Raw genomic sequence first — 21,087 nt, forward strand, 5'->3', positions numbered from 1 at the left:
TCGTCTTCTAATTCCACTCGAACATTCCTGTTTTTTATTTGATTGTCACTATTAAGTTCAATTATATAATGTACATCTAAGTGCGATCTTTTTTTAAAAGTAAGTGGTAATAAGCTATAGAAAAATTCAAAATAGTGGTCTGATTTTGCATATTTGATAGTTTGTATTAAAATCAATCCTAGATTGTAATTGTAAGGTTTATCATTTAAAAAAAAGTTAGGTAAAAACAATTGGAAATATTAAAATCTTATCCCAATTTCACTGAGATGCTGTGGTTTCTGTATATATGATAGTTAATAGTAAAGCAATGCTACAGGAATGATGCTGCTCCTGTATTTATTAGTCATTTATTTATTAGTTAAGGCTAATGCATATTAGTCGATCAGTTTCGAAACGCAAAAAGTAAAATGAATAGGTGAATAGAGTGGCTTACGTATTTGCTCTATTTAAATCAAAGAATAAATCAGAAATTGAAATCCTTATATTTAAATTAACGAAATTGGGCAACCTTATTAGAAATTCTATAGATTGTGTTCTTACTTCAAAATTAGGAATGGAAAAAAATAACGTGTTAAGATCATACCAGTGCTTTCTAGCGGTATGCAATAGAACTAATAAAATGGAAGTACATAGAAATTAGTTTCATTGATTACCGCTAGGTAGCATGAACATTTACTTTGTCACTATTAAAGTAAACATTAAATAACCTCCTAACGAAACGACTGCCTGGTAAGCCATTGGGGTTAAAGGGTGACACTCGGTTTGGTCCAAGTAAATACTTTACAATGCAATACAACTTTATAATGTTGCAACAGTAATAATTTGCTTTGCTTATTAAATGTTCTTCACCCACGTTGATAAACATTTTATATCATCAAGTATTTTAAAAAGGTTACTTCCAAAAAAATTTCCATGTTTAAAATTCACTGTTCGCCTCATATTTTGATGGTTTTTTTATTTATGATTACTAGTTTTTAAGTGTATGCTGATTAGAAAAACTGATTGTATTATCTATTTCATCAAGCGATTACTTCCTAAGGACTTAAGAAACTTGTTTTTGCATTATTACTACGTTAAGGACTTCTTGCAGGTAAGCAATATTTTTTTTGTAAACTTTAATTTTTAATTACGAGTTGGTGTTTATGAATTGACATGTTTCCAAGACAATTGATAGTAAACGCATTTTAGTATGTGCATGTTATTTTAAAAAGTTGATTTTAGTCGTCATTATTTTGATTCATAAAAATGTTTCAACGGTCATAAGTAGGTAGATTTAGTTCCTAACATGTTAATAATTTTTGGTCATCTTTATTACTGTAAAAGTAAATTGCTAATTAAGATTAATTATTTGTGAATTATGAATCACGTAAATATTCACATTTCTCTCGTTTAAAGGGGAGAGTAATCTCCATGACTTTTAAATTATTAATGTAAAGTTTAATAACTCCCTAGAATTATGGATCTTGTATTTTGCAAGGTTCCCTCCAGTAGTTTTAAATTCTGACATATTGAAAATTGATTTTTTCTAAATATTTATAAATTAAAATGAAAACAATTGTATATATAATAGTTTAAATAATTTTTATATTTGTTCTCAGCGTTCTTTCAACATTCTAATGGTAATTCTGAACTAGTTCCATTCAAACAAATGGGTGGGTTGATGACATTTTATCCAGTGTAACACATTTTAACTCCTACAGCATCAGTAAGTACATGTTTTCAGCTTACAGCATGTTTATCAGTTAAGATATTATGTCGTATTATCTAAAGTTAAATAGTAAAGTACACAGTAATAGATTAGATACCTAGTAAGTGCTAGTGATTTGCCTAAATTCAAACTATCCAGAAGGTTTAGGTTTACGTTTTTTTTAAAAAAGGGAATGTGCTTATACTTTTAATAATTCTCTATCATCTTAGGGCTTTTTAGTGATCAAATTAGTTTACTGAAGTGAATTATTAAGTCAAAACGTTAGTGTTGTACAGATTGCACATTCAGAATATTTAATTATATAATTTGATTGGTCTTTTTACTTCTTGAACACTGAACTTTTTGCAACAATTAAGTCAAGTATCTCAAATAGGCAGGTGGGGCGTGTTGGCTTCCGCTGTTATTACCCATTTCATTATTTTGAAGGATCCTTCTATATTTCCAGCAAGTACGACCTTATTTATGAGCTAATTCGCATCCATTCTGTTTTGATAATAAACTAAACTACATTCCCTAACTGTGACACAGCACTTAATTTCACTACAATGCTGCTGTTTCTGTATTTGATAGTTAATATTAAGGGCAACCCCAGATTGTATACGTATGTTGGGTCGATCTATTTTGAAAAACAAGAAGTAAAAACCATTGGAAAAAGTTGAAATCGTCTTCTACTTTTACCCGAACACTCCTGTTTTGTATTTGATAGTTACTACTAAGGGAAATGGTAAAATATACATGTAGGTAAGATCTTTTTTTAAAAGTAAGTAAGTAAAAAAAGTAAAGTAAGTAAATTGTATTTTTATCCTAATTTCACTGAGATGTTGTGGTTTCTGTATACAAAAGTTAATAATAAGGCAATGCTACAGAAATGATGCTGCTCCTGTATTTAATACTTAATATTAAGGCTAATGCTAGATTGTGCATATAGGGTCGATCAATTTCGAAACACAAGAAATAAATACCATTGGATATAAGAGATACTGTCCCCAGAAAGACTGCTGATCCACTTTTTCCAATTGTTTTTCTTTCTTGTTTCTCAATATTGATTAATCTAGCTTACACAATCTAGCCTTGATCGTAATATTAACTGTCAATTAAGGAAACATAGGGATTCTAGTGAAATTAGGAGAAATATTCACCTTTTCCAACTGTTATTACTTCTTGTTTTTCAAAATACATTGGCACAATATGCACATTTTAGCATTAGCCTTAATATTAACAATTTCTCCTATTTCCAATGGTTTTTATTTCTTATGTTTCAAAATAGATCGACCTAATTAGTACAATCTAGCATTGCCTTTAGTGTTGACTATTAAATCCAGGAGCAGCATCATTCCTGTAAAGTTATATGAAACGATCTTCTTTTTCCAATGGTTTTACTGTTTTGTTTCTCGAAATCGATTGACCTATCGTATACAATCTGGCATTGATCTTAGTATTAACTGCCCTATACTGAAACATGAGTATTCTAGTGAAATTATGAGTAATGTTCACCTTTTCTAATCTAATTATGTTCTATGCTGATTAAAAGTTTTCCATTAAAGATTTTACTAATTAATATTAGTTAACTAATATTCATTCATGTTTTACTTAATAATTATTTCGCAGTGAAAATGCAACAATATCCGTGTTTTAAACTTAAATTCTCGCGCCTCCCTCATATAAAATACATTTCCAACTTCTCAGTTCTAAAATATTACTCACACAGAATTAAAAAAAAAAAAAATCCTTATAACATGTACTTGATTTCAATTATTTTAATTCAAAATTTTTACAAATGTTTGACAATTCGTTAATATTTTGGATAACACCACGTAACCTCCCTTACTCAGTCTTCTCAGTTAGTAAGTGTATCGTGGCCTGGTGCGTGTAGTGAATTCGAAATCCTTGCCCTAATCTGGTTATTCTACTTCTGAGATGGTTGAAAGACCGAAACCTACAAGGGGTATAATAAAAATACGTCCTACTACGTACAAAATTACAAATATTATTACGCACTGCGGACTTAACCTCATTTTCATAAGACTAATAAATTCTTAAGCCTTACAAAGACCTGTAATAGGTAAAGTTCAAGAAATGTTAGTTCTGTATCGAAGTGAAGTAATGAAAACCTCAAGACAAAGTACCAAGAAGAGGAAGATAAGTACGACAAGCTTAATTCGCTTGTAGAACGAGTTAGACCTGAACGTGACATTGACTACTTATATTATATTAACAGTATAATTAGAGTCAAAATTGTTAGTATTAAGACCAATGCTAGATTGTAATTGTAAAGTCTATCATTTTTGAAGAATTAAAGTAAAAACAATTGGAAAAATTGTATTTTTATCCCAATTTCACTGAGATGCTGTGGTTTCTGAATACAAAAGTTAATAATAAGGCAATGAATGCTGTAGGAATTATGCTGCTCCTGTATTTAATAGTTAATATTAAGGCTAATGCCAGACTGTGCATATTGGGTCGATCAATTCCGAAACACAAGAAATAAATACCATTGGATATAAGAGAAATAGTCCCCAGGAGGGCTGCTGATCCATTTTTTCCAATTGTTTTTCTTTCTTGTTTCTCAAAATTGATTAATCTAGCTTACACAATGTAGCCTTGATCGTAATATTAACTGTCAAATAAGGAAACATAAGTATTCCACTGAAATTACGAGAAAAGTTCCACCTATTCAGGCGGGCTTAACGTCCAACTACCAATTAGATGTCGTGGACGGTGGCGACTAGCAAACTTACTTTACTGTAAATTTCTTTTATAAACCATTGAATAAAATCCAAAGCCTAAGACCGGGAATCGAACCCAGTACCACTATACATAAAAGTTCCACCTTCTGTTATAGTTTATACTTCTTGTTTTTCAAAATAGATCGGCACAATATTAATGTAGCCTTAATGTACAATAGCTTTAATGTATAAAGCAGAAATCTTAATATTTGCATTAAAATTATTCAAGAATTTTTTATTTTTCCATTCATTTTGTATTTTAAATGCGGGCTACTCTGTGTCTCTAAAACCCACTTGTGGCTTAGTTGTTATTCAACGAAGCCATAATCTCGATCTTTTCAGTAACTATAGACGATATTTTCTTATTTTTTCACTTATATTGCAATCATAACTAAAAATTCAGACTGCTCTGAGTATACATTCCACATCTGGCTTAATTATTAACACACTCAATCAGAAATCCTAAAGATGGTTGCCCGGCACTTAATACGAGAGTTGTTCGACGTTACCTGGACAGAAATTTCCATGAAAATTGCTTAGGAACTCATTGGCCGATCCAATGGCCACCTGGATCTCCGTACTTAACCCCAATGGACTATTTTTTGTAGGGATATCTAAAAAATAAAGCGTAAGTAACCTTAATCCTGTGGCTTTAGTCGAAGAGCTGGATCGTCGAATAACTCAAGCCTGCCTTAACTTAGCTACCATAAGTGCTGCTACAAACAGAGCGTGGGAGTCCAGAATTTTGGCTTGCCTATCCGTTGATAGTGCCCAGTTTGAACAGCTTCTTTTTTTTAAAAAAAAAATAAGGTAATTTTGACATTATACTGAAATTTGTTTTTCAAATTTTAAATTACCATAACTTTTGAAAAACCTGACCGATTTCAAAAAAATTTTTTTTTTTTTTTTCGGAGCTCTTATATAAAAATATGCAAAAAAATAGAACATTCCATTTAAAAAAAAAGTTGGATGCTGTATCTCGAGATATTGTATTGCGGTTTGAAAAAATGGGTCTATCACTGAAAATAAACTAGACTGAAAATTATTAAATATGTACGTTTTTTATTTTTTCGAAATTTCCAGCCGTTAAAAAAAAGAAGTAGGTGGAGCATATAACTCTGGTCACCCTGTATATACTAAGCATTTAGTTATTTTCTATTGTAATTAATTTTTAATTATATGTTATTTATGAATATAAATGTAAAAATTAATAAAGAAAATGATTAGTTCAAAAGAAAGTTTCTGTTCCATCAGAATCAGCTGGTAATCTAGAAGGCTGTAGTTGTTTGATTGCACATGGCCACTACTACGGCTGACCAGCTGACTTTCGTAGAGATCGTAGGAATGATTATAAAGAAAAAAGGATCAAAACTACTAAGCTATTCTTCTGGATTGCAGTCCAATACTGATACCCACCTTCATAAACTGGCGGCGGAGGAAAATACTTGATGCCACATATTTCAGACAACACGTAGAATGAGGTTTACCTGAAAACGTTTCTGATTCAATCAACTTCAAGCTCCTCCGCCAAAAACAGGTAAATAAAATTAAAATTTACACCTAATTTACCTAGAATAGATGAATTAAGGTTGGTCCAAGATCTATAAACAATAGCTATTTTTACAATTAAAGCAATTGATTTGTAACAGTTGATTTATAAATTCACATTAAAATCTCTTATGAAAACTTAAATTTCACTCTAAAAAAGGTTCAAAATACGAAATTCAAATCCACCACATTGGAGTTATAAACAAGTTAAATGCAACCTTCCTTAGATACGTATAAAGTTGTGGGCAAAGATGGAACTGCTCACAAAGAATTTTGTTAGTTTTTTAGAAAAGTAAAGTAAAAACTGTTACACAATCTATTGAACTGCCTCGACTGTTACTTTTGTTGAACATGAATTAGTTACCTTCACAGTTGACTGGTCAAAAACTTGGATTGTATTAATATCTTCTTACTCACATAGAGTTAATTGTCATAACCTTTACGACACCGAATCAATTCACCAATCACCGGCGTTTTTAAAAAAAGAATTTCTTTTTCTATTTTCTATATTACGGTTTTTTAATTATTTTATCAGTTATTTGCAAATTTTATTTCTATAATAATTTTTTGTCAGTTGTGTAGTCATATTCAGAGTTTGGTAAAACGTAATCGCTATTCACGTTTACATTAGTCATTAACAGATAAACGTCTATAGGTTAGTTTTAGTAATGGATTTTATCGCGATTAATATCCATTCAGATTAGTTGCCGCATGATTGACGATTAATTTAGGTTGGCCAAAATTTTTTAATTATTTAAATTAATCATAGCCTTAATCGTGATTTAATCATTTATTTATTACTTTTGGTGACTCTCTAGACTTCTAAAGGACCTAACCTTACTCTCACATTTAAACAAGTTGATGACTTACTAGTATTGTTTAGGGCTATGTTGCGCCCAAATATAATTATGTTGGTCACTCACTAGATCTCTGTAGGACTCACCTTACTCTCCATATTTAACCATGTTTAATGTAGAATATGTGTGTTATTATATTTTTCCAATGAACTTAATTTTATTCATATGGAATAATGTGTGTTTTGGAATTATATTTCATTATCATTGAATGGAAAGATTAAGGTTTTTATAAAAAAAAGATGAAATCTTTAGTTTAATCAGCCTTCTTTATTTAATTTTTATAATATACATAAATTGTTACAGATGTTTTTCTCGAGGTAATGCTTGGTAATACCTAAACATTTTAACATAAACATAAGTCAACATTTTAATGATTTTAATTACAGTAAATAATGTTGATTTTCAGAATTAATGGTGTGGATACCAGGGTACTTACTGCCTGCAAAACTGTTCATCAATGGAAGCCCAAGTGAAAAAGACGTACACCATGAATCCGATGTGAATACATCAACAAACATTGGTTAGGAATCTATAAAAAAAGGTAAGTAATTATTATTCGTAATATGCATGATTTCATCAAAATTAAAAATTGCATGTTTAAAAAAAAATTAATAAAAATCTTATTTTTTATTTAAAAAAAAATTCTATTTATTTTTCCATTTAATGTGTTAATTAATATGAAAAAGTAAAAAAAAAAGCGAAAAAATTAATAATATTTTATTAATATTTCAAAATGATAAAGAAAATGCGAAAAAATAAAAAAGATAACCTAAAAGGAAGGTTACAAAGTCTAGAGAGTAGTAGAAGTAAAAAAGAAAACCTAACAGGAAGGTTACAAAGTCTAGAGAGTAGTAGAAGTAATAAAGAAAACCTAGAGGGAAGGTTAAAAATGGCCGCCAGAGTCGTGAGAGTGTGGAAGAGCAACAGACCAGCTGGAGCGATCTAGGAGGCTACCGATCAGGTGAGTTTAATTGCCGCCATCTTGCTCTGGGAGGCTATATAACTAAGTTCGCTGGGAGGGCGGGGTAGGGTGGGGAGAACCGTCGAAGCGACAACATCTCCCGACATCATGATTCTTTGAGAGAGAGGTGATGGATGTTAGACTAGACTAGACTAGACTAGATAAGAGATATGTTTGGAGCGACGAGCGATCTACCCCCCTGCATCACTCTAGTCGTACTGACGAGAATTTGTGCTGCTGCCGTATATATAGGGAAGGTTACACCACTGCTACCTGGTGGCAACTTGTAAAACTAATTTCTCACCTGCCTGTTAAGTGGCGCCCTCTGGCGGATTTCTTTGGAACTAATTTCTCACCTGCCTGTTAAGTGGTGCCCTCTGGCGGATTTTTTTGGAACTAATTTTATTTTTACCTAAATTCATTATTTTTATACATTATACACCATTTTTTAATGTCTTTTTTGCATGCTATACTTTTGTATTATATTTTTAAATATGTAAGAAAATAAATAAAGACAGTTATTAATAGCAAAGGTTTTTCTTTATTCTGGCAACATCCTCTTTTCCGTATTGAAGAAAATTTCAGCAAGCAAATCAACAAGCAATCCTGAGGTGATGTTATAGCATTTTATTGTTGAACTAAACCTTTTTTAAAGGAAATTCAACTTTTAGAATTATCTTTTTGTTCCAACTAACGTAATATATTCAATTTTCTTTTTTTTTTTAAAAAAAAAAAAGGTTTAATTTAGTTGAAAATTATTGAATAAAGACTTCAGAAGTGCATTATATTTGATAAAGAATTTATCATTCAAATTGAAACAAATATGATTGAAAATAGCTATTTATTAATACAAAAATGATTAAATTATTTTTTGTAAAACGTAAACCGTCATACATAAACGTTAATTACAATTAATGAAATATTCAAGAAAGCACGAAAACCAGAAAAAAAGACAATCGGATAATCTCTACTGTAACCTAATATTAGCATTTTTAAACACTTATAACTATTTTTTCATGTAATAAAAGTGAAAGTTGTTTAGCTTGGTTGAAAAAAGCTAGAGTATTTTCGCGTATCACTTTACTTGAAAAGGTTTTACTTAATACCTTCTGACAAAAATATTAATTCAAACGAAAATATCTAATTTATCGTAAAAAAGGTTTTATTTTATATTAAAATGCTATGAACATATTAAATAACAAATAAGCCTACCTGAAGGATAACCGCTTCACAGATAGTGTGGTTGGTAGATTTCCTCGGTTTCTTTATTGTCAACAAAAGTAATGGATGCAAATCACTTCAACTTCTTAGTGGGCGTACTGTTCAGTATGAAGAAAGGCCCTTAAAGGTGATAACTTCAGATGAAAGGTGAGCTTAACTGAGCTGTTAGTCTTCATATGGATGAAAGCTCTAGATAAAGAGGAAAAATATTATATTAAAACCTCAGTATAATAAATAATGGTTAAAACTATTAATTATCAGGGTAGGTTCCAAGATTTTGTAATTTGTTTCAAGAACGAAATGTAGAAATTAGATTATGTGAATCACCTCAACTTATATGGGAGTGCTGCTGGATGTAAAGGACCAAGAATAGCCAGCAAAGGGCAAAAAGGGTCTTTGAGCAAAGACATTGGATGAAGACAAAAACATACTACATTTTAAAACACATAACTTTTATATTGAAACCTTTCTAATGCAATTTTGATATTAAAACGTAAGATGAGTTGAGGCATAGCCTCTAAAACAGTCCACTATATGAGACCCAAGAGTTCAAAATAAACAATTTACATTACAACAGAATAACCAATTTTGAAAATATATTTATTACACAGAAGTTGAAATGTTGTAAAGGAGATTTAATCTGAGTAAGCTTCATAATTAATATGTTACAAGTTGTACTACGTAATGGAAAGCCAGGACAAAAGTAATTTAGCACACTTCCCTTGAGCATATATGTATACGACAAACCGAACATATGATCACTTTTATATATAATTTTAATAGCATTATCTGATAATTTATCGAATACCTATGGGGAAAAATTGTTTTAAACATCTTAATTTTACTGTGAAATAATAAATAATTAAACTTAAAGACGGCAGAGGAAGGGAAGCAAAATGAAGAGTAAAAAGTAGGAGCTAAAAGGGATTTATCATTTATACTTTATATTGCATTGAGTACAGAAAACTTGTGAACTTGGAGGTGTTCCAGCCATGCACATGCAATTTTATATAAGATTAAGAACTTACATGTTTTTCAACCAATTTTGCACTTAAAGTTTCCTTATGTAGAATATTAGCTTCATTATTCTCTCTCAGGTAGTCTCTTTGGAAGTTAAGAATAATTGCGTACTCTTTGACCCGACGTTGGTTACTACTTATTTTACTGAGACTCCAGTTTACCTCTCTAACCTAGAGAATAGTAGTTCTACCTCGAAGCAACATCTCCCTTACTATTACCCAACATCATGATTCATTGGGAGAGAGGTGATGAATGTTATACAAAACTAGATTAATTTGGCGTGCCTTACTCAAGTCGTACTGAAGAGTATTTGTGCTGTTCATGTATATAGATAGAGGAAGGTTACAGTACTGCTACCTAATGGCTATTTTTACACCTGTGTGATAAGTGGCGCCATCTGACGAATTTTTTAAAAACTAATTTATTTTTGTTTTTTACTCAAATTTCTTTGTTTTATTAAGTTTCTCTGTTAGTTTTTTTAAACGTTTTTTTAGCACTTCTTTTTGTATTTTATTAAATTATATATGTATATTTTCTTATCATAAAAAGTAAAATACTAAGTTTATGTAACAAAAAATAGGTATGAAATAAATATATATATTTTTTAAATTAAATGTTTTTCTTCATTCTCCTACTAAATGCTTCTAATTAATAAGATTGTGACATAAACATGCACATTACATATTACACCTAAATAAGACATGTTTCAGTAATTGATTCATTTCGAAATATTAATGAAATCATTTAAATTATAAATCTCTTAAACGGATAAACAAATTACATATAGCTACCTAAATAATACATTTTTTTAGCAATTGATTCATAACAAAAGTGGTTTATACATACTCATTTGATCAATGTTTTCTCGACGTCTTTTTCATTTCCACTTTAGATGATCGACAGTTTTGCAGTTATTTGCTGTTTTCAATCTGAAAATCATTATTCAATGAAATAAACAATTTATAGATTTAATCTTTAATTAAAAAGCATTCTATTCAATGATACTGCAAATTAAAACGCAACCATTTGAAAAGATAAATTTTTATCATTCTGGAATTTAAGAAATAAATAAATAATGAATGCTGAAATTTTAGTTTAAATCTTTTAAACAGATCAATCTTTTAGAAACGTGTTCGTAGCATTGTAAAACATTATTTTTACATGAATTACTCCTACGTCGCAATTCAACGTTGTACTCCACTTGTTTTAGTCAAGTTATACTCTGCCATAAATTTAAATCATCAGTTTATTAAGTTTGTCAACCAAAATAAAAGATTTTTCAAGTACAACATTGTTCAAATTATTTCATTTAATTCATAAAAACTAAAGAAACACATTTAATATCTATAACTACTGATTAAATTAATACTCATAAAATTAAATAAATGTGACTGTAATTTAACTAAGACTATATGATATGTAAATAACAATAATTCTGCAAAGAAAGAATTTTGCTAGATGAAGAATAAAAGATTTTGAGGTCATTATGAATGGTAAGATCAATGCGAACCTAAGAACATTTACTATTTTCCTAAAGATTTATGATTGGAGAGAGTGAATTCGTTGACAATTGAAAAAAGTAGTACCCCACGATTTGTGTCAAAGCACAGAATGCTCCATACCAGCTGCTATAGCAGTCTTTTATTTATTACAGAGAGTTTTTGGGTTTTATCAATGTTTTAATACATGCACTAGATCATAATAATATAATGAAAGTACGTAGTTAACAAAAAAATCGTAAAAGCGTAATCTGTTCAAGAGAAAATAGGAAACATCAGATTCAGTAAATTTGTAGTTAAACTGAAAGAATTTCGCCAAAAGGTGCCTTCAAACTAAATATCAAAATTTGAATTTCCCATTATTGATTTTCATCACACACGAAACTTGACGATTCGTAAAAAACATTTATCGAAAACAAATATTTCCGATGAAAACTGAATAACATTCTACTTGAACGTAACACCTTGTAATTGTTATGGGCAAGAAAATGTAATTGAATTGTAACGAGTGCTTGGTGGATATTAAAGTAAAAGTGGAAAATTAAAGGGCCAAGTGACAAAGAAAAGCAACATACCTTATGAACCCAATACGAAAGTAAAGGTCTTGTTCACACACTTGCTCCAACAAGTACTTCTCATTCTACTCCTGCTCGTTGGCACTACTACCCTCTTCATTCTTGTTACGAAATAGTCAAAAACCATTACCAGCGTAATACAGAGCTAGTAACTTCTTATCAGTCCCATCTAAGAAGCCACTTAATTTTTCATCTGAATAGCCGAAATCACCATCATGCATAAATACCATAGGATCGATATATTTTACACCCTTTTCAAACCCTAAAATTTACGATATATATACATTGTCATCTTGTCATTTTCTTACAATGGCTATATTATACGAAGTGCAACAATAACCAAAACATGAAACGATTCTCCAAAAGTACATAAACAATTGTATTAATACGTATATAGTTTACTAAATATCATTAAATAAGGTTCTTTTTTATTAAATCTAAATCTGTTAATTTAATACCCCTCAGTTATACTGTTAATATAATATAAGAAGTCAATGTCACGTTCAGGTCTAACTCGTTCTACAAGCGAATTAAGCTTATCGTACTCATTTTCCTCTTCTTGGTATTTTGTCTTGAGGTTTTCGTTACTTCACTTCGATACAAAACTAACATTTCTCGAACTTTACCTATTACAGGTCTTTGTAAGGCTTAAGAATTTATTAGTCTTATGAAAATGAGGTTACGTCCGCAGTGCGTAATAATATTTGTAATTTTGTACGTAGTAGGACGTATTTTTATTGTACCCCTTATATGTTACGGCCTTTTAACCATCTCAGAGGTAGAATAACCAGTTTAGGGTAAGGATTTCGAATTCACTACTCGCCCCTGGCCACACTACACTTACTAACCTAGAAGACTGAATAAGGGAGGTTACGTAGTGTTATCCAAAATATTAATAAATTGTCAAACATTTGTAAAAATTATGAATTAAAATAATTGAAATCAAGTACATGTTATAAGGATTTTTTTTTTTTTTAAATTCTGTGTGAGTAATATTTTAGAACTGAGAAGTTGGAAATGTATTTTATATGAGGGAGGCGCGAGAATTTAAGTTTAAAACACGGATATTGTTGCATTTTCACTGCGAAATAATTATTAAGTAAAACATGAATGAATATTAGTTAACTAATATAATTTAGTAAAATCTTTAATGGAAAACTTTTAATCAGCATAGAACCTAATTAGATTAGAAAAGGTGAACATTACCCATAATTTCACTAGAATACTCATGTTTCAGTATAGGGCACTTAATAATAAGATCAATGCCAGATTGTATACGATAGGTCAATCGATTTCGAGAAACAAAAAAGTAAAACCATTGGAAAAAGAGGACCTTTTCATATAACTTTACAAGAATAATGCTGCTCCTGGATTTAATAGTCAACACTAAAAGCAATGTGGAGTGTTGTTGTGACTGTTGAACAGTATAGACGTGTGTCTAAGTCTCTCTGGTTTTTTTGGTAATTTCAGTGTTTTTTTGCGAGTTTTTTTATTGAATTTTTCCAAGACAGTGTAAATAGAGACCAGCTATTATATTGTGTGATTAATTTTTTGAAATTGTGGCTAAAATTGCTGAAATAATAAAAAAAAAAAAAAATAAAATAAAATAAAAGTTAATTTTTCTTTTATAATAAAACTTAAAGATACCGAAGTTCAAGTCTGTTATCAGTGTAAGTGGGGCGAGTGATAAACAAGTTAAGTGAAGTGGGAGAAAGCTGTATGATCCCAGTGGACACGCCCACTTTACCACTTTAATTTGAGCTGCAGACTAACAAACTGACAAAGTTAGCAAAAATTAAGAAATTAAGAAGTAAAAATTATGGAGGGATTCCAGGCAATTATGCTGAAATTAGATGAAATAAAGTCTGAGCTACAGAGTCAGATACAAAATTTAGATCTAAAGGTAACTAATTTTCAGAGTCAAGTTAATTCATTTGTAGATAGAATTGAAAAAATTGAATTTGAACAAAATGAAATAAATAATGAAATTAAGGTAATGAAAAGGTCACTATCCGGCCTGAAAAACGATAACAGAATTAACAATTTAATAATCTATAACTTGCCTGAATGTGATAACGTAAACTTCTATGAATTAGAAAAGAAAGTAGTGAAGTTTTTGCAAGATGTTTTGAAAGTTGAGATTACATTAAATGACATAAATTATGTTAGAAAATTGGGACGAAAAGACATAGTGTCCAAACCTGTTCTGATTAAATTTGTATCATTACGCAAAAAATTAGAGGTATTAAAATCAGCAAAAAATTTAAAGGGTAGTAATATGAGTATAAACCAGGACTACTCGTATGAGATAAGACTGATAAGAAAATCGTTACTTCCCTATTTATATAAGGCAAGGAGTTTACAGTGCAGAGCATTCCTAAGGTACGATAAATTGATAATTAATAATGTAATGTATACGCTACAGCAACTGACACAATTGGATCAAGAAGACAAGTGGTCTACGGTCTCCACGGGGGCCTCGGCACCTTCAGAAATAGAGGAATTTGATAAAGACCTCCAAATAAAGTCTGATCAAGGGAAGGTTAAGGTGTTAAGATCGCGTACTAGAGGAGGTAAGAAAAATATGGAGAGCGGAACTGATGGGGTGCTGAAATGGCTCCGTAAAGAAGACCAACCTGGAAGCAGCAGGAATTTGAAAAAGAAGAAAGAGGATGGTGTCGTATTGCAGAGCTAGCAATTGAACATCGATTTGAATATAGGAAATAGGACTTCGGCATTGACAAAGGTTACATTGGATTCTCCTGGGTGTACTTCATATGATGCTACAGTCAGCGGAAATATCATTCATGGAAGATATCAGAATACCGAGGACTTTGAGCGACCATTATCATCACTTTCAGTATCTGTAAAAGGTGAAAATGGTAATTTTAATTCCATGCAAATTCTATCATATAACATTGCCGGTTTTAAGAATAAAGTAAATAACATTGAATTTCTAAATTATTTGAGCTCATTTGAAATCTTTTTACTGTTTGAAACGTTTTTGTCTGAAAATGAATTAAATTTAATTACACAAAGTTTTCCGGAATTTGATATTGTTTTTATACCTGCAGAAAAAACTAAAAAAATGGGTAGAGCGAGTGGTGGAAAGGTGTACGGAATTAAAAAATCTAAACTTATATCGAGAGCAGCACAGTTCGTTATGATATCCGGTGCTCATGTAATTCGGCTAAAGGTACTTAATAAAATGATACACATTCTGCCAATATATCTCAACTGTAACAGCTGGGATCGGGATTTTGAGAAATTGTACACATTTGTTTACGATTTTCAGCACCTTTCGTTTTTGCTAATAGGCGATTTTAACGCCAGAATTGGGAACTCACAAAACCTATCCTCAAAAATAATTTTAGATAGTTTGGATAATATATTTACTAAAAGAGAGACAAAAGATTCAGTGATAAATGTTAATGGGCAGAGATTGCTAGAGTTTTTTCATGATTTTAATTTACTGGTATTAAATGGCAGAACATTAAATGACATTAGAGGCGAATTTACTTATATTAGTACAGTAGGGTGTTCTGTTATTGATTTTTGCTCTATTTCAACGGATTTTGTTTCTGTTATAAATAGTTTTAAGGTTGATTCCCAGATTCATTCAGATCACATGCCTCTAATCGTGTCTTTTAAATTGTGCGATGCGCCTGTAAGGTATGAAAATGTCCTTTCATTACTCCCAAAATTTAATTGGAAAATTCAAAATAAAGACAGTTACCAAAGGAAGTTAGGGAGAAATAGTGAAATTTGTAAAGTTAAGTTTAATGATTTTAAGTTATGTCACATTTATAATTTAATAAAGGATTCCGCAGTTATGGAAAAATCAACTAGTGTAGGGAGTTGTAAGGGGCGGAAAAATAAAAAATGGTATGACAACGACTGTAAAAAATTGCGAAATTTATCCTTTAAACATCTAAAAATATTCAGGAAAACAAATAGTGAAGAAAGTAAGGTTTTATTCAAAAAATATAATAGTGATTATAAAGAGGTTTGCATAAAGAAAAGAAAAAATTACTATGAGAACTTAGCAAATCAATTCAAATCAATTAATGATACTAAAAGTTTTTGGAGTTTAGTAAACAATTTTAAAAATAAGAGTTTTACAATTGGAGGGGATGTACAGATGGCTGAGTGGATTGACCATTTCAGTAATCTATATAACCCACCTTTACTCTCTGCTCGTTTGTCTTATGCACCACCATTTATTAAAAATGAATTTCTGGATAAACCTTTTACTCTGTCCGAATTGAAAATTGTGTTGAATAATTCAAAAAATAATAAAGCGCCGGGTATTGATAAAATCCCTTACGAATTTTACAAATTTGCTTCAGAGAATTTCTATGAAATTCTTTTAGAGTTTTATAACGATATTTTCGAAGTTGGTTATGTGCCGGTTGATTTCAAAAAATCAATTATATTCCCCCTACACAAAAGCGGAGATATTAACGCTGTCTCAAATTATAGGGGTATTGCATTTGAGAATACTGTGGGGAAAATTTTTTCAGGCTTGCTTTTAAAACGGCTGTCATGCTGGATAGAGCAGAATAAGATTTTGAAGGAATTTCAAGCAGGTTTCCGGCATGGATATTCTACTTTAGACCACATTTTTACCCTTTCTAGTATAATTAGTATAAAGCTGATGCAGAAAAGACAGAAAGTTTATATCTTTTTTGTAGATTTGTCCATGGCATTTGATCGGATAGACAGGCACGCTTTGATCTATAAATTACATGAAATTGGAATCTCAACTAAGATAATACAGTTAATAAGGGAGCTGCATGAAAATACTGAGGCGACAGTGTGGTGTAAAAATGCTTATTCTGATGTATTTCAAACAACTATGGGTGTAAAACAGGGTGCATTATTAAGTCCATTATTATTTACTCTTTTTATAAACGATATTGATGAAGATCTATTAGGTGGAATTAATATAAATGGAACAAGAATTAAGTTACTGGCTTTTGCGGATGACTTGGCACTGATTAGTTCAGATCCGACTGAATTACAATATAACATTAATGTTCTTAAAAAATACTGTCAGAATTGGAACCTTAAAATTAACTTGACAAAATCCAAAATAATGGTGTGTAGAAATGGCGGTAAACCGTCCAGGAGAGAGAAATGGCTATTTGGCGATGAAAAGATAGATATAGTGAATTCGTATAAATATCTCGGCGTTAATCTGACTCCGCAACTAAGTCTAGGTAAATTTTTGGATGGTAGATTACTAAATGCGAAAACGGGGTTAAATTCTGTCTGGAAGTTTTTTATAGCTAATAATGAAGTTCCTTTTACGGCAAAAATGGAAATGTTTTATGCAGTCAGTCGAGCCATTATGTGCTACGGGGCACAAGTTTGGGGGGGTAAATCGTATAAACAAGTAGAACAATTGCTAACTTTCTTTATTAAGAAGCTATTGAGATTGCCGCGAAATACCCCGAACTATATTATTAGCTTGGAAACGAAAGTGGCCCCAATGTTTACGTACACCTTACAGTTGCATCACAATTATTTGATTAAAGTTCTTGAAATGCCGGACACTAGATACCCAAAGATACTAGCGATGGAGGCTATTAAGAGAAAAGCTTACTGGTATAAAGAATTATGTAATATCAATAACGAACACGGTGCAATAGTTAATGTTAATTACGACAATTTTGCCAATTGGAAAAGTGAACTAAGTATACTCAGAGCCCAAATAAGTAATAAACACAATGTTCAATGCATAACTAGAGCCCAAAATTCGCAATTTACAGTTATATATAAAAAGCTAAATTATAATTTAGATTCGAATGTAGCATATGTTAACGACAACTTTAAAACAGATAATATTAGTTGGATTATTAAGCTAAGAGGTGATTTAATTAATTTAAATTACAAAAGGTATAATAATGATTTAACTGCACAGCTGTGTACTTTATGCGATATGATAGAAGTAGAAAATGTAATGCATTTTATTGCGCGCTGCCCAGCATACAAGGAAATTAGAGTAAAACATTTTAAAAAAAATTGTATTTCAGAAGATGATTTAATAACATATTTAAATGGAAACTGCTGGGATGTTCTACTGAAATATTGTAAAGCAGCGTGGTACTTTAGAAGCGTAAAAATTGCTAATTCATAAATTTTGAATAATTTTTATTTAACGTTAAAAAGTTGAACTAACAGCTGTTTTTACAGTTTATTTTGTTCTATGTATTTAAGTCCATGTTTATTTATTTTAATAGATTCTTGCTATAAATATGTATAACTCACAACATAGCCTCCGCTGATGGTCCTTGACCTTGCGTATGTCTTCTATTCGGATTTGTAATAAAATTATATAAGATGTATTTTTAGTTTTTCTAAATTGGTTAGTTAGTGTATTTTTATTTTTGAATATGTATTTGAGTTTTGAATCTGAATAAAAGACTTTACCTACCTACCTACCTAAAAGCAATGTTAGATTGTACTAATTAGGTCGATCTATTTTGAAACACAAGAAGTAATAACAGTTGGAAAAGGTGAATATTTCTTCTAATTTCACTAGAATCCTTATGTTCCGTATTTGACAGTTAATATTACGATCAAGGCTAGATTGTGTAAGCTAGATTAATCAATGTTGAGAAACAAGAAAGAAAAACCATTGGAAAAAGTGGATCAGCAGTCTTTCTGTCTTTTTCCACTAGTTTTTACTTCTTGTTTTTCAAAATAGAACGACCCAACATATACAATCTAGGGTTGCCCTTAATATTAACTATCAATTGCAGAAACAGCAGCATTGCAGTGAAATTAAGAGCTGTGTCACAGTTAGAGAATCTAGTTTAGTTTATTATCAAAACAGAATGGATGCGAATTAGCTCATACATAAGGTCGTACTTGCTGGAAATATAGAAGGATCCTTCAAAATAATGAAATGGGTAATAACAGCGGTAGCCAACACGCCCCATCTGTCTATTTGAGATACTTGACTTATTGTTGCAAAAAGTTCAGTGCTGAAAAAGTAAAAACACCAGTCAAATTATATAATTAAATATTCTGAATGTGCAATCTGTACAACACTAACGTTTTGACTTAATAATTCACTTCAGTGAACTAATTTGATCACTAAAAGCCCTAAGATGATAGAGAATCATCAAAAGTGTAAGCACATTCACTTTTTTAAAAAAACGTAAACCTAAACCTTCTGGATAGTTTGAATTTAGGCAAATGACTGCACTTACTAGGTAGCTAATCTATTACTGTATACTTTACTATTTATCTTTAGATAGTACGACATAATATCTTAACTGAGAAACAACATGCTGTAAGCTGAAAACATGTACTTACTGATGCTGTAGGAGTTAAAATGTGTCACAGTGGTTAAAATGTCGTCAACCCAGCCATTTGTTTGAATTGAACTAGTTCAGAATTACCATTAGAATGTTGAAAGAACGCTGAGAACAAATATAAAAATTATTTAAACTATTATTTATACAATTGTTTTCATTTAAATTTATAAATATTTAGAAAAAAATCTATTTTCAATATGTTAGAATTTAAAACTACCGGAGGGAACCTTGCAAAATCCAAGGTCCATACTTCTAGGACGTTATTAAACTTTGCATTATTAATTTAAATTTTATGGAGATTACTCTCCCCTTTTACGAGAGAAATGTGAATATTTACGTGATTCATAATTCACAAATAAATAATCATAATTAGCAATTTACTTTTACAGTAATAAAGACGACCGTTGAAACATTTTTATGTATCAAAATAATAAAGACTAAAATCAACTTTTTAAAATAACATGCATATTCTAAAATGCATCTAGTCTCAACTGTCTTGGAAACATCTCAATTTCATGAACACTTCTAATCACATAAACTCGTAATTGAAAATTGAAGTATATGCAAAAAATGTTGCTTACCTGCAAGAAGTCCTTAACGTAGTAATGATGCAAAAACCAAGTTTTTTAAGTTCCTAGAAAGTTATCGCTTGATGAAAAGATAATAAAATGAGTTATATACTGATAATATACTGATATAGACTAATAATACAAAGCAGCATCAACTTAAAACTATCAATCATAAATATAAAAAAAAAAAAAAAATTAAAATACTGACGATATAAAGTGTTTATTAACGAGGGTGAAGAACATTTAATAAATAAAGCAACTTGTTACTCTTGCTACATATTAAAGAGAATATTTGGACATAGCTTATCAAACTTTTTACCAGACTTCATTACCGGACGGACAGTTGTCTACTTAGGAGGTTATTTAATGTTTATTTTAATACTGTCGAAATAAATGTTCATGCTACCTAGCGGTGATCAATGGGACTAGTTTCAATAAACTTACAATGTACTAGTTCAAGCTCCTGTCGCTAGATGGGACTGGCATGCATTTATTACGTCTAGTTTTCCCATTCCTAATTTGAAAGAAAGAACAGACTCTATAGAATTGCTAATAACGATGCCCAATTTAAAGAAATTATTTAAATATAAAAAAAATTAAGAAATATAATGTATTCAAATATAAGGACGTCAACTTCTGATTTATTCTTAGATACAAATAGAGCAAATACCTACATAATATAGTTACAAATTCCACTCACTCCGAAACCCACTCTATCCACATATCATTTTTACTTCTTGGTATTGAAATTGATCAACCCAATAAGCATTAGCCTTAATATTAACTGTTCAATACAGGAGAAGCATCATTCCTGTAGCATTGCTTTACTATTAACTATCGTATACAGAAACCACAGCATCTCAGTGAAATTGGGATAAAAATACAATTTTTCCAATTGAAGACAGATCGACCCAACATGTACAATCTAGCATAGCCCTTAATACGATCAACTATCAAATGCAGAAACAGCAGCATTACAGTGAAATTAAGGGAATATTTGCACTTTACTTAAGGCATTTTACTTCTGGTTTTTCAAAACAAATACACCCAACTTTCCTTTTTCAAAAATGATAGA

The 21,087-nt window shown here is 30.5% G+C and overlaps 2 long non-coding RNA genes across 8 annotated transcripts; one reads left to right on the plus strand and one right to left on the minus strand.

Annotated features, from left to right (window-relative positions):
- The first annotated feature begins 715 nt into the window (after positions 1-715).
- On the plus strand, positions 716-7,387 carry LOC141454762 (uncharacterized). 3 transcript variants are annotated; one of them, XR_012458959.1, is made up of 5 exons: positions 716-1,090; positions 1,599-1,705; positions 5,091-5,244; positions 5,689-5,971; positions 7,246-7,387. It is a non-coding gene; the product is annotated as an uncharacterized lncRNA (long non-coding RNA). The 3 variants fall into 3 exon arrangements; XR_012458960.1 differs by lacking the exon at positions 5,091-5,244 and having other exon boundaries at positions 716-891; positions 972-1,090; XR_012458958.1 differs by lacking the exon at positions 5,091-5,244.
- LOC141454761 (uncharacterized) lies at positions 7,087-20,383 on the minus strand. Of its 5 annotated transcripts, XR_012458957.1 has the most exons (9): positions 20,221-20,383; positions 20,025-20,077; positions 19,442-19,548; positions 18,563-19,107; positions 12,116-13,501; positions 10,888-10,970; positions 9,013-9,210; positions 7,276-7,368; positions 7,087-7,173 (listed from the first exon to the last, which is right to left on the minus strand). It is a non-coding gene; the product is annotated as an uncharacterized lncRNA (long non-coding RNA). The 5 variants fall into 5 exon arrangements; XR_012458953.1 differs by having other exon boundaries at positions 7,087-7,368; XR_012458954.1 differs by having other exon boundaries at positions 7,087-7,368; positions 12,116-12,377; positions 18,992-19,107; positions 20,221-20,378.
- Positions 20,384-21,087: the final 704 nt, after the last annotated feature.

The sequence above is a fragment of the Rhodnius prolixus genome, unplaced genomic scaffold (assembly GCF_049639745.1).
Source record: "Rhodnius prolixus isolate KJV_2025 unplaced genomic scaffold, Rpr scaffold_9, whole genome shotgun sequence".
Lineage (NCBI taxonomy): Eukaryota > Metazoa > Arthropoda > Insecta > Hemiptera > Reduviidae > Rhodnius > Rhodnius prolixus.